This window comes from Panicum hallii, chromosome 3, assembly GCF_002211085.1.
Source record: "Panicum hallii strain FIL2 chromosome 3, PHallii_v3.1, whole genome shotgun sequence".
Taxonomy (NCBI): Eukaryota; Viridiplantae; Streptophyta; class Magnoliopsida; order Poales; family Poaceae; genus Panicum; species Panicum hallii.
The window spans coordinates 7265321-7280100 of NC_038044.1; the positions used below are offsets into that span (position 1 = coordinate 7265321).

General features: G+C 37.2%; 1 pseudogene; it reads right to left on the reverse strand.

Moving 5' to 3' along the window:
- Nucleotides 1-6381: 6381 nt before the first annotated feature.
- LOC112885099 lies at nucleotides 6382-9014 on the reverse strand (annotated as a pseudogene).
- Between the last annotated feature and the right edge of the window lie 5766 nt (nucleotides 9015-14780).

Sequence of the window (14780 nt, forward strand, 5' to 3'; positions counted from 1 at the left end):
TCCGCTTGGGATAACTTTTTTCAATTTTTGGTCTTATGAAATTTCGTTTCAGAATAATCTGTGTGTGAACGTTGGATAAATCTTTTGGTACAATTTCTACATATCATATAGTGCATGAGTGTCGCTGCATAGAGTTTTCATGAATTTTCGAGTTCGGTAACTATTTAATTGTATTTAAATGAATTTCTACATGCTTCTTGAGAGTAATTCGAACTTGAACTAAGAGTACAAACAATATGTCTCAAAAAAATTCCTGAAAAATATATATTGTTTGATGTGTTATAGTATTGACTAATTTCCAGAAAATGATCCAAAATTTAATTGTTTGTTAACTAAAAAAGGTACCTTTGCTCTGTGTGATGGCAACAAATAAATCTTATAATATGGATCTTTTGTCCAAAAAATCTATAACTTGACATGGCATCATACTTTAGGTTACTGAACTCCTAGAAAAAAAATCACTTGATTTTGACAACTTTGGAAACACACTTGTTCATAGGATCATTGATTTAGTTCACTTTATATTAACTTGTGACTCTTACTTGTGATCCTATGAACAAGTGTGTTTCTAAAGTTGTCGAAATCAAGTGATTTTTTTCTAGGAGTTCAGTAACCTAAAGTATGATGCCATGTCAAGTTATAGATTTTTTGGACAAAAAATCCATATTATTAGATTTATTTGTTGCCATCACACAGAGCAAAGGTACCATTTTTAGTTAACAAACAATTAAATTTTGGATCATTTTCTGGAAATTAGTCAATACTATAACACATCAAACAATATATATTTTTCAGGAATTTTTTTGAGACATATTGTTTGTACTCTTAGTTCAAGTTCGAATTACTCTCAAGAAGCATGTAGAAATTCATTTAAATACAATTAAATAGTTACCAAACTCGAAAATTCATGAAAACTCTATGCAGCGACACTCATGCACTATATGATATGTAGAAATTGTACCAAAAGATTTATCCAACGTTCACACACAGATTATTCTGAAACGAAATTTCATAAGACCAAAAATTGAAAAAAGTTATCCCAAGCGGACTGGAAGGAAAAAGCGCTTGGGAAGGAAAAGCGTATCGCAAGCTGTTTCACAAGCGGTCGGGAAGGAAAAAGCGCTTGAGATGTTCCACGTCACAAGCGGTCGTGAAGGAAAAAGCGCTTGTGATGTTCTGCATCACAGGCGGTCTTCAAGGAAAAAGCGCTTGTGAAGTTCTGCATCACAAGCGGTTTCCGTGTATCTCAAGCGGATTTTGGTTTATATCCGCTTGTGGTGTGTGTACATTATGAACTGGTTGGAATCGAGTTGCAGAGGAACCCTTTCGAGTTTCTACCGTTGCCTAACAGCGCCGCCAAGGCTGCCGTTGGCGAGCTGCCGCCGTCCCTGCCCCGACGCCGCGACGTGGGACGAGCTGCCGCCGCCGTCCACGAGCGCCGCGGCCCCGAGCGCCGCGCCGTCCACGAGCGCCGCTGTCCCCGAGCGTCGCGCCGTCCACGGGCTGGCGCCGCGGGCCCCGAGCGCCGATTCGTGTCCACGAGCTGCCGCCGCCGGCCCAGAGCGCCACGCCGAACGTCCACGAGCTGCCGCCGTCCCAGAGCGTCGCGCCGTCCAGGAGCTGCCGCCGTCCCCGAGCGTCGCGCCATCTACGGCTGGCGCGCGGGCCCCGAGCGCCGATTCGCGTCCACGAGCTGCCGCCGCCGGCCCAGAGTGCCACGCCGTACGTCCACGAGCTGCCGCCATCCCAGAGCGTCGCGCCGTCCAGGAGCTGCCGCCGTCCCCGAGCGTCGTGCCGTGTACAAGCTGCTGTCCCCGAGCAGAGCGCCGCGCGTCCACGAGCTGATGAACCGACCCCAAGCCGCAAGGTATCCTCATCAAATTTGTCTGTTGCTTTAGTTTATGCACATTCGTTCATGATTTAGTGATCGAATTCAATTAATTAGGGGTTTTTGTAGTTCATGGCATAGAATTTTGAAGATTCAGACTTCTGTCATGTACCTATCGATATGATCTTGTTTCACTGTCATGTACCTATCGTCATATGGTCTTGAATTCAATTTACGTTAATCAATATAGGGACAGGCAATGGACCGAGGTTGGATGTACAATGTGCCAAGACCACATCCGTCGTACATTCGAAATGTCAGAAGCTTTATTGAAGCGGCCAACAAGCACGCGAATATGCGAAAAAGTAAGGAGATATTGTGCCCATGCATCGATTGTGATAATAAGGTAGCTTGGAGAGATACAGGAGCAATCCAATCACATCTGCTCAAAAGAGGGTTCAAAAACAATTACACGATATGGACAGAACATGGTGAGCTGGATCCGTGTGAAGTGCTTGGTAATGACGAAAGTGCTGTGGGAATGTTAGCTAAAAAGGATGGTAAAGTGGATTCTGTGGATGCCAATCAAGATTTTGTAGAATTTGATTGCGAAGACATGTTGCGCCATATGGATCCAGAAATGTTGAGTTCTATGGGATCACAGAAGAAAGATCTACCTAAATTGGAGGGTCTGGAAAGTGCCTCAAAAGAACCTTTATATGATGAATCAAAGGGCTGTGACAAAGAGTTTACTACACTGCGTACAGTTCTTGAACTTCTTAAGTTGAAGGCTAGCGCCGGATGGTCTGATACTAGCTTCACAGATCTTTTAAAATTTCTATCCCAACTCCTACCAAAACCCAACAAATACCAACCAGCACTTATAAAGCGAAGAAGCTTATATCTCCCGTAGCTCTAGGTGTGCAAAAAATTCATGCATGTCCGAACCATTGTATTCTGTATCGTGGCGAGTTTGAGAACGCAACAAGATGCCCAGTTTGCAATGTTAGTCGATACAAGAAGAGCTACAATCAAGAGTGTGTGAACAAAATCGCAAAGATAAATAGAAACAAGAAAGCCGCTATCGGACCTGAAATTGATGATGACACTTTTGATGACATGGATGGCAAAAGGAGGTCAAAGATCCCAGCTTTGGTGATGTGGTATCTTCCAGTAATTGATCGCTTGAAGCGTTTGTTCTCGAACCCTAGGGAGGCTGAGCTTATGCGCTGGCATGCTGAAAGTTGCAAGCAGAATAACAAACAGATTCGACACCCTGCTGATGCATCACAGTGGAAAACTTTTGATCATTTGTATCCTGAGTTTGCCAAAGAAATCAGAAATGTAAGATTTGCTTTGGGTACAGACGGAATGAATCCATTTGGTGAAAAAAGAAGTATACATAGCACCTGGCCCGTGACTCTGACGATGTACAACCTTCCGTCATGGTTGTGTCACAAAAGGAAGTACATTATGTTGATTATTCTTATTCAAGGTCCGAAAGCAGCTGGTGTTGATATTGATGTGTTCCTGGAACCTCTTATGGAAGATATGGCGAAGCTCTGGAATGAAGGAGTTCGAATATGGGATGAGTATCGCCAGGAGTATTTCAACCTAAGAGCAATTATATTTGTTACCATCCATGATTCTCCCGGGGGCGCCACACTTTCAGGGCAAAAGACCAAAGGAAAGAATGGTTGTGTAGTGTGCGTGGAGGGAACTGCTTCCTTATACCTTAAATCATCCAAGAAGTTGGTGTTCATGGGACACAGACGGTTCTTGATGAAGCAGCATAAGTACCGAAAGATGAAAGAGGAATTTAACAATGAACTGGAAAGTGAAGGTGCACCAAAGCCTTATAGCGGGAAACTCATTTTTGAAATTGTAAAAAACATTCAGGTTGTATTCGGAAAGGGGAAAAAAAACAAAGGAGAAAAGAGAAAGAGAACTGACCCTTCAACTGACACAACTTTCAAGAAGCAATCGATTTTTTTCAAGTACCTCCCATACTGGAAGGATATGGAAATTTGCCACAGCATTGATTTGATGCATGTAACAAAGAATGTTTTTGATAGCATCATTGGAACCTTACTGGGCATGCCGAGTAAGACAAAGGATGGACTTAAGTCACGCCAGGACCTAGTAGATCTTCAAATCAGATCGGAACTTCATCCAGTGGATAGTGGCAAAGGGAAGCCTTACCTTCCCCCAGCTAGCTACAACTTGACAGTTGAGGAGAAAACAAAAATTTGCAAATGTTTGCGTGGGATCAAAGTGCCCACAGGTTTCTCATCCAATATCAGCAAACTAGTTAGGATGAAGGACTTGTCTCTATTTGGTTACAACTCTCATGACTGCCATATGATGATGACGGTGTTCCTCCCAATTGCGGTAAGAGCCCTCGAAACAGAGCATGTCAAAGTTGTCATCACACGTTTGTGTTACTTTTTCAATGCAGTGTCACAAAAAGTAATAGCTTTAGAAGACTTGGACTATCTGAAGGCATACATCATCGAGACTATGTGCAAGCTTGAAATGTATTTTCCTCCATCATTTTTTGATATGCAAGTACACCTTATCATACATCTCGTGGATCAGATAAAAATATTAGGGCCACTATATTTACATCATATGTTTCAGTTGGAGCGGTACTTGGCAGTGTTAAAAGGTTATGTGCGAAATCGCGCTCACCCAGAGGGTTCAATCATGGAGGGATACACTACAGAAGAAGTGATTGAGAGCTGTATAGATTACATCAGAGATGGAACAATGATAGGTGTGCCTGTACCTAAACATGAGGGTAAACTATGTGGGAGAGGGAGAATGGGCAGGAAAACTTTCCGCGTCGAGGATTACAAGATAGTACATTGTGCTCATGGTAGTGTACTACAACATCTCGCGATAGCCGAGCCTTACATTGAGGAACACCTAGATGAGCTTCGTAAAGAAAATCAGAACCGCACAGAGGACTGGATCATGAGGGAGCACAAACATCGTTTTAGCGAATGGTTAATGGACAAAAACATCCCATCCGGAGACTCTTTGGAAGAGAAAACAATGAGGAATTTGGCTTCTGGACCATCGTGTTTAGTGACATCATGGCAAGCATATGACATCAATGGGTACACATTCCACACTAAATCAAAAGACATGAAAAGTGTTGTGCAAAATAGCGGTGTTCGTATTGATGCTTTTGACCTACAGGGACAGAAAACCACATATTTTGGATTCATAGAGGAAATATGGGAACTTGATTATGGTCCGAGCTTGAAAATACCCTTATTTAGGTGCCAATGGGTACAACATCCCGGGGGGTGACAGTGGACAACTACGGACTCACACTGGTAGACTTAAAGAAAGTAGGATATAAAGATGACCCATGGGTTCTCGCCGAATGTGTTGCACAAGTGTTCTATGTACTCGATCCATCAAATGAGAAGTGCCATGTAGTTATTTCTGGAAAGCAAAAAATTGTTGGAGTTGAGAATGTGGGAGACGGAGATGAGGAATACAATAAGTATGAAGAGATGTCCGTCTTTAATGGTCCTGAGAGAATCAAGCGTGTGGAAAAGAAAATTGATAAGAACTTGAAGCCATACGTGCGGAAAAATGGTAGTTCATGAAAAATTGTATGAATCAAATTGTATTTGTCATGTGTCCGATCGACTATGTATTGTGGTTACCAATGAATTTAAAATCTCTCAAGTTCTCTATGTGTGCTATTTAAATTCATTCACATATATATATGGTGGTTTTCTACTAACAATATAAATGCTCATGTTGATGCTAAAGGTCACGGTTAACTGATTTGTTTTGCCTATATGTGCAGCAATGCCCAGGAGAGGTCTCAGCTAGAAACTTCATTTGTTGGAGCTTATTATAGTGTTACATATTAATTTGTTACTTGTAGATTATAGAAATTTCCCTTCTGTGATTCTGTATTTATCTATATTGGACTTGAAAGAATATCGATTCTGTGATTCTGTATTGATCTATATTGGACTTGAGTATATTTCATTCTGTGATTCTTGACGAAGGGCCTCTGTCTATGCAATTTTACTCGGTTTGGTATTCACATACAAGCGGTTCTATTTAGCTTGACCGCTTGTGATACGTATCCAGCATCACAAGCGTTCCCTGTTACAGACCGCTTGAGATATGAATCCATCACAAGCGGTTAAGATTCTAAAACCGCTTGTGACACATGTCCCGCATTACAAGCGTTTCGTATTACTGACCGTTTGTGATTTCAAAATTATATCACAGCCGGTAAGGTTAAAAACCGCCTGTGATGGTAATAAACTCACAAGCGGGTTATATTATAAACCGCCTGTGATGTTGACGCGGATATCACATGAACATCACAAGCGGTTTGAATGGCCTGGCACATCTCAAGCGGTTTTCTAACCTAGCCGCTTGTGATGGAAAAAGCCTACCGCTTGTGTAGAGCCATATTGTACTAGTGTTTCCTGATAAACAGAGTTCTGTAAGTTATATAGTAATTATAAGATATTGATTATTGATACAACAATAATAGTGTACGTATTACCTGGTTATGATTGTCTATGATTGTCTAGCTCTCCAAAGCTTCTTTTGTTTGAGCTCTGAGCTTCTTCCCAAATGCTGAAGTGTAGACAAATAAATAGTGAAATGTATGGAGTTAAGAATTATTCAGAAAAGCGGAGCACATAATGCAGTACCGTTACAGGTGTGCATATATACAGATGTATATAATTCAATTATTCAATTTTGCACAATAGAAAAATAATTACTAATCCATATACTATTAAGGAAAATCCTTGAACCTTGTAATATGAGTAGGCAAATAAAATTCTATGTGCGATTTTAAGTCCAGGCAGCTGGTCAATGGTTTGAAGATGGTTTAGAGGCTATGGAGTTGGAGATACAACAACACTAAACAATGAGGTGATAGCTAATCTACAAAATATGTGATAGGGCAAATTGATTTAGTAGGAACACATGCAACAGTATTCAGTTTATATTTTCCCCAATTATATTGTAAAGTTGTTGTGCCCATATTGTGATCTGAAAAATCAGTTAAAAGAGGCTTAAATTTATGCTTCGGAATTATAAGTGCTGAGGCTAAGCCAAGCACCACTACTGAGTTTTATCAGTCAAAGGAGTTAGGGATACAGTAACACTAAACAATGAGGTGATAGCTAATCAACAAAATGTGTGACTGGGCAAATTGATTTAGTAGGAACACATGCAACAGTGTTCAGTTCATATTTTTCCCAATTATATTCTAAAGTTGTTATGCTCATATTGTGATCTAAAAAATCAGTTCAAAGAGGCCGCAATTCATGCTTCTAAACTATAAGTGCTGAGGCTAAGCCAAGCACCACTACTGAGTTTTATCAGTCAAATATAATAGTCATTGACAGAACTGCAAGCAAGATGCAGGACATATTGAATAAAAGGAATATATATAAATCATACCCAAATGGTTCAAATCTCCATATCTTGAGTTTCTCCAGCGTTTTCTACCTGTGAATAGTCTGTGAGCTATGTTAGAAAAAAATAATGATTTAGTTCAGGAAAAGTTTATATTTTGTGGAGAATGAACGTCATATGCTTATCTTATTACACTATAACTGAATGTGTAAGAATATTACATACTCATTCTTTTGTGTCTTTAGAAGTAATTGGAATCAGCAATGGTAAATCCTTGAATTCTGTGATAAAAGAGGAGGAGGATTCTGCTAGGACACCTTCATTTGAGCTTGTAAATGATATAATAGGCTCCTTTCCAAATCTTTCTTTTATCATAAGCACTTCAAAGGATGGATCAGCAGCGTTAACACTTTTTTTATAGCACTCTTACAATGTAAGTAAATTTGTAGCCTATCCAAGCTGATATCTCTGGTGGTATCTCCTTTGGTTTATATTGCTTAATAAGAGTCGATGCACTTTTTCCTATAAGCTCCATTCCTTTTTTCTCAAAGAACATAAATTCTAGCTTATAGGTGTGATCACTTGCAATAAATGGTATTTTGTACCTGAATTAAAAAAATATAATATTTTATTAGATCTGATCACAAACAAAAAGTTAGTAAGAATAAACTGGTAATGAAGGTCCATTTGAAATAAATTTATATAATATATAACCTATGGATAGCAGTGCAAGGATAATTATTCGCTGTATCATAAACTTACTTCCATTCAAATTGTGTAGATGGACATTCTTCCTTTGCGCATTCATAATTATTTTCTTTTTGAATCATCCTTGCAAGCTCTATAACACCATGTTTGGTTTTCTGTGATTCCAATAATAGTAGCTGTGCACTGATATCTTTGTCCCTGTATCAAAGTGTAAGAGAACTGAAGTATTTTTATTTATGCAATATTTAACTTTGTTTGAATAATTTTTTTTGTCAATTAAAACGTTACCATGTCAAGGAAAGGGTCTACATGCTTGAGCTCTTGTAGGGTTCTGTCTTCAAATTTTTATGCTGCATCGGCATCAATTTGGAGATACGTCTTTATAGGATCACTTGGCAAACTATCAACATTTTATAGAATTTTAGCTACTGTTTATGGCTAAATAAAAATGAATATATATTTTTTGTATCTTACCTTTTCTGAAAAACCTTGATTTCGGCAATGTCATTTTCGTTGATGTACCAATGACATGCTGAAGTTCCACTCAGAAATGGATAGTGACCTTTGTAGAGCTTCACTAAGGTTCCTACAAATATTGCAATAACATGATGATGTTGACCCACATGTATAACTTGCTCTCCGTCAAATTCCAAAGCTCTTTTCCCTGATAGTGACAACTCAATCGTATTTTGTTTTTGTAAACTATTGTAAATATACAGTATAGAGAGAGTACTTAATCTTCTAAGAGTATAACTCTTCTCATTTGCTGATCTCCTGAAGCTGTAGTAACCTTTGTTGCATTTGTGACTGCTCTGATCTTGGCAATAACATCTGTAGAATATATATATATAAAAGAAAAATTATACCAAATATAAAATTAGTGTAATTTTAGTAATGATGATAAAAATAATGATTTAAAAGGGTAGAAAGTTATAAAACGATCGGTCTTGTTCTTGTATTGCTCCAGCTTATCCAATGGAATTAGTGAGAAAGTATATTTAGAGAAACCTGGAACTTCATCTTTATTTTCAACCACAACCGTCCTTTTGTTGAGCTTGACCATGTAGGGATTGTCAACAACTCTATATGCTAATTTAGCTAGTTCAATTGTTATTTTAGACATGTAAACAATTTTTCTTTCTTGTAGGTGTGGTTTTAAATCAGCAATAGCCTCCGGTGGAATCTCTGCATAGATTGAACTTCCCTATGTATGAATATAAAAAGATTATTAGATGATTCATAAATAAATAATAGATATAAAGATAAATATTAAAAGTAAAACAGTAAATAATAACCTAATTTAATACAAAAATTAACTACGAAGGTGGGAAGTCTAAAATAGTTAGTAGAACATGGATGTAGTTTGAAAATTTTGAGAGATTTGTAAAATATATTAGTGATAAATCATTGCGGTATATCAACCAGAATATGTAAATGTAAAATATTTTAGTGATAAGGAACCTTTTGATCTATGAGAACAAGATCAAGATGTTTGATGTCATTTTGTTCATTCGTGCCTCTGAACTCCCACATTCTTGATATTCGCACATGTAAACCATAATTTAGCCTTCCTGGACGCAGTTGTGATACTGGAGTAATTTCCATCTGCAATAATAATATAATGAAAGATGTCACTAAATTATAGAAAAGAGATTAAGCTTATATTTCATCATTCGAGTGCTGATAGTTCTAAATTGTGATTAACAATTAAAACAGGACTTGATAGAGGGCATGATCCATTATGTGAACATTACAGCTAGGTAAACATATGCATTGTAAAGGAAGTATAACAGAGGAGTAGTAGAAGTTGATACCCATATAGCGAGATAAAAATTTCAATTATTATGAAATAAGTATAAGTCAAGTACTAATTTGACAATTATTATGAAAATAGCGCGGTGTTACCGCGCCTTTAGCAAAATATACTTGCAAATATACTATATATTTTGATTAATATACTATATATTTTGAGTATATATTTTTTATACTTCAGGTCTGGTAAAATAATTGAATTTATATTTTGCATGTGTATAATTTAAGGATATCTAGTTAGATAATTTTAAGTATTTCACTATATACTATATTTTTAGTTTTGGTTCCACATGATCCATCTGGGTTTTCTATCAATATTTTTAATCCTTTTCTATCTTTCACTCTTGATATAGCAACATACAATTGTCCATGTGTAAATACTGGTTGTTTCAAATAGACTCCAACATTTGACAAACTTTGTCCTTGACTTTTATTTATAGTCATTGAATAACAAACCTTAATTGGGAACTGTTGTCTACATAATGTGAAAGGCCATTGTGATCCTCACGTTGTTAGATTTATTCTAGGTATAAGTATTTTGTCATCAGTATGTGTACCAGTAATTATAACAGCCTCAATAACATTTTGTCCTAGATTTGTGACTATTAGTCGAGTACCATTACACAAGCCTAGACTTTGGTTTAGATTCCTCAAAAGCATTATAGGCACACCAATTTGAGTTTCAATCTATGAGTTGGGAAATTGTTTGCATTTAAGGAATTTAAATATTCTATTGGATAAAGTATATCAGCATCATTACATGTATCTGTACAGTTTGATATACTGTCAGAGCTAAAATATTCTTTCTCTGAACCTGGTATAAAGCTCATGATATATTCATTTATTTCATCAACTATCTCATTTGTTGTTGCAAGAATTGCTCTATCTTTAATATATTCCGGATCATTAAATTTTATTTGCAAATGTGGATATGTCGATTCAACTAATACTTTCATTTTATTGTCAGTTGTGGTTATCAATAGATCTGATGGTATTTCCACTATTTTGCAATCACTATCTTCATCTATATCATTTGTGACTCCGTTCGTTCCGTTTCCAATACTTAGTATCCAGTCATTGAAATCAAGAGTTTCACTATATTCAAAAGTATTTGTTTGCAATTTTTTTAAGCACATATTCTCACGTAAATATAGTATTTTGATATGATTCCAAAGATATGACTTGAATATTGATGCATTTATAATTTGTGATTTAGATGCATTTTCAATAACAGGTAGTGTTTGCTTTGGGTCCCCGCCAAGAACGACAACCTTTCCTCCAAAGGGAATATCTTGTAATTTTGATTTTTTTTCTGATAATATATCTCTTAGTGACCTATCAAAGGCTTCAAAGCATTGCCTATTAGTCATTAATGCTTCATCCCATATAATAAGATCTGTTTGTGCTAATAGTTGTGCTAATTTTGTGCCTCGTTTTATTTCACAAACTGATAGCTCATCAGTATCTATAAGAATTTTGAATCTTGAATGTGCGGTGCGCCCATTTGGAAGTAACAATGAAGCCACTTCTGATGATGCAACTGTCAAAACTATTTTTCTTTGTGCTCTTAGAAATGATACGATAGTATTCCAAAGAAATATTTTGCCACTTCCACCGTGGCCACATACAAAGAAGAAATCTATTTTTTTGCTTAGAACATTGTCAATTATTTTATGAAATGCATTTTTCTGGTCTTTGTTCAATTGAGAATATAATTTATTTGCTTCTATTTCTAAAGAGTGTACATCATATTTTAGTTCTTCTTCTATAAGTTGATTATATTATTTGTACACTCTATTGATATTTGTGGCAGGTTGTATGTGCATATATTACCTCCATTTCTTGACAATATTTCTTGTAGTTCGTGTAATAATTTCTCTTGCAATTCTAACTCTGTGGGCTGGTAAATAATGGGTTTGTATTTGGCAACTAAATGATATTCGATATCATCAACCATTTTTCGCCAATTTTTTCATAGAATCTTCTTTCATCTTGTAATTGCAAAATAATAACATAGTTGTAAATAGATATCTCAATTGAAGAGATGTAGCCCCAGTTGTTGCTTCGTCGAATGTTCTATACCATTCTTCGTCATCTTGTAATAGACCACGTACTGCACAAGCCTCTTTAAATGTTGATATACAGTTCCATTGTATGTTCTTAGATCCTCATAACTTGTTGCTCCTTTTACGATCATTAAGAGCATTCGAAGATAGAAGCGTTCCCCTTCTATCGGATTAACATAGTATAATCGTCCAATTTTGAAGCCACGTTCCCTTTCAATCCACTTATTATTTGTCTCATCCCATCTCCAAAGCTTTGGGAACTCACAGTATGTTAGGTTTCTAGCATTTTCATTTAGTTTATTTGTCTCAAACCATTCTGTTAATTTTGTACTTTTCTACTTAGGATCTTGTATTATATATTTTAAATCGATATTTTCATGCAATTTTATTGTGTTTTGTAGAGGTAAATGCACCGGTAGTCTCTCAACTGGTGGCCAATGATAATGTATATCAAAGCCAAGTAGTCTCCATAGGGAGTCTGTTGACAAATATATCTAGACTCTGAATACTCTTTAATTTTATTTATATCTTTATCTTCTTGATTTACAAATGAATCATTGTCCTTGTTAATTTTCTCAAAAACTATATTTGCTTTATCTGGCCCTTTGTTAACATATTTACATAAATATTTAAGCAATTTACTCTTATTCACAAATTCTACATTTATGTGTGCTTGAAATTTCTTTAGGAGAAATAAATTATGTGGAACAACCCCATCTATTATCTAAGTTATGATTGTCTCTTCGTACATAAATATTTGTATCTCTTCTACGATATTGAGTGAATCCATTATCAATAAAATTAGTTTCGTCTTGGAATTCTTTTGGGTAATATTTTGAGCATTTTCCTTTTTTTCATACATGGGCTCTTCTCATTTTTGTCTCCACATGGTCCGTGAATCATATGTTCAGCTACAAGGACATATCCTAATGGATCCTCATTTGGATTAGGTATCTCAGCTGATATCCATGTATCTATTATTTCTGGTGTGATTTGATTGTCTTTTTTATCTAACTAGACTAAGATGTGTACATGTGGTAGTCCTCTTTTTTGAAATTCAACAGAATATAGAATAGCAATTACTTCTCCAAATATTTTTTTTTGATCGTATATCTTCTAATAGCTCTTGTAGTTTCATGTGGAATACACGTACTATTATATCATCTCTATCATTAGCTTGCTCGCCCTTTAGAATAGCTAATTTTATTTCAGACCATTTAGTATTACAAGTGAATGTTATAAATAGATCAGGAGGCCCATATTCTCTGCAGATTGCTATACCATCATGGTAATTTTGTATAACATATCTTCTTGATCCTACATGACTTGATGGAAGAAAACTCTTTTTCCAATTTGATTTCCTTTATTAAGTCCCTTTTCGATTGCATCAATATGCCTTGAAGATACTCTGCTCTTAACTTGTTTTGGTTTTTTGCTATATACATGAGTTGATCTTCATCTTCGATTGCGCGAGCGTCTACTATTGCTTGCTTTGATAATCTGCCATAGCACAACAATGGATATGGTTGATTTGGTCTAAAATGCATATGATATTTGTAATATTCATGTGGTGTTACTGTAGATCTCTTTCGTTTTGTCGCACGCTTGGTATTTGTTTCGTGGTAATTTATGCCTAATTGAAATCCTCTTTCCCCATATGGAAATAGTAAAGGATACTGTAGTGCCATATATGCAGGGTGATATATAGTTATACGTTATAGTCCCCTCATTTTTGTACTTACGATAATATCTCGTTTATATTTTTCAAGACATAGATCACCAACTATGAGCATAGCGAGTTCTTCTGAGTGTGGCATTTCATATTGCGAAGGATCGTCCTTATTTGCTCCAATAATGCGTATACTAACATCTATTCCTTTGTGTTGTTCAAGTAGATTGCGTGCATGTCTAAATACTTTTACTAGTGGATTATATTGGTCTAGCATTTTTCTAAGTTCTTCGAATATAGAAGGATTTTATATCATTTGTTTCACTATCTTCTTTATTTAATGCTCGAATTCTATTTTCAATTTCATTTTTTGTATCAAAAAATATATAATTCTGCAAATTTGGGATCATCATCTTGTTTTAGGTAGTAAGGAACCAATACGATGGTGTATTTGTCAGACCCGGGGCCACCGGGCTGGGCACGTTATGTAGTCTAAGAGATTAAGCCCGTCTTATCTCTTATTCATTTTGCTTATCTCTTGTTTATCCCGCTTAAATAGGAGATAGAGCTTAAATAGGAGATAGAGCTAACCAATACGGAGAGGATCTACTCGAGATATGTTCTGGTGTGATCCCTCGACGGGAGTTGGTTAGCATCTTTGTAACTCTGACCTCTCGGATATATAAGGGAGGTCAGGGACCCCCCTCAAAGAAGGAAGAAGATCATTAGGCCAATCTACACCAAAGAGAATACAGACCACCATACAGGACGTAGGGTGTTACGCTCCGTGCGGCCCGAACCTGTCTAAAGTCTTGTGTTCTTTTGCACCTTCGAGTTCCTGATCTCGGCGTCTCCTCACCCAAAACTTACCACCTTGGGTATATCCCTCGGTGGGCAAGCCGGTTAAACACCGACAGCTGGCGCGCCAGGTAGGGGGGCGCGTCGAAGATCCACCGGGAGCTCGATGGAATCTTTCAATTTCATCAGGTCAGTTCCCTCTCAGGGTACGACGTTCGTTTTTGGCTCGTGGGTTTGCATCACAGATGGTGCGGGCAACTTTCGGCGATTCCTCGTCGACATGACGCCAAAAACCGTCGCTGCGGATCCTCCGCAGCGGCCTCGACAAGTTCGTCGACGAGCTCGACAACTCGCGCTCCATGCTTTCGCGACACAGGTCGAGATGGAACCTGCTCCAAGCTCGACTTCGTCTGGTGTCGCGACAACTTCCCCTGGTTTGGACTTGTTCCAATCTAGGGATTCGCATGGTCGGACTCAAACCCGG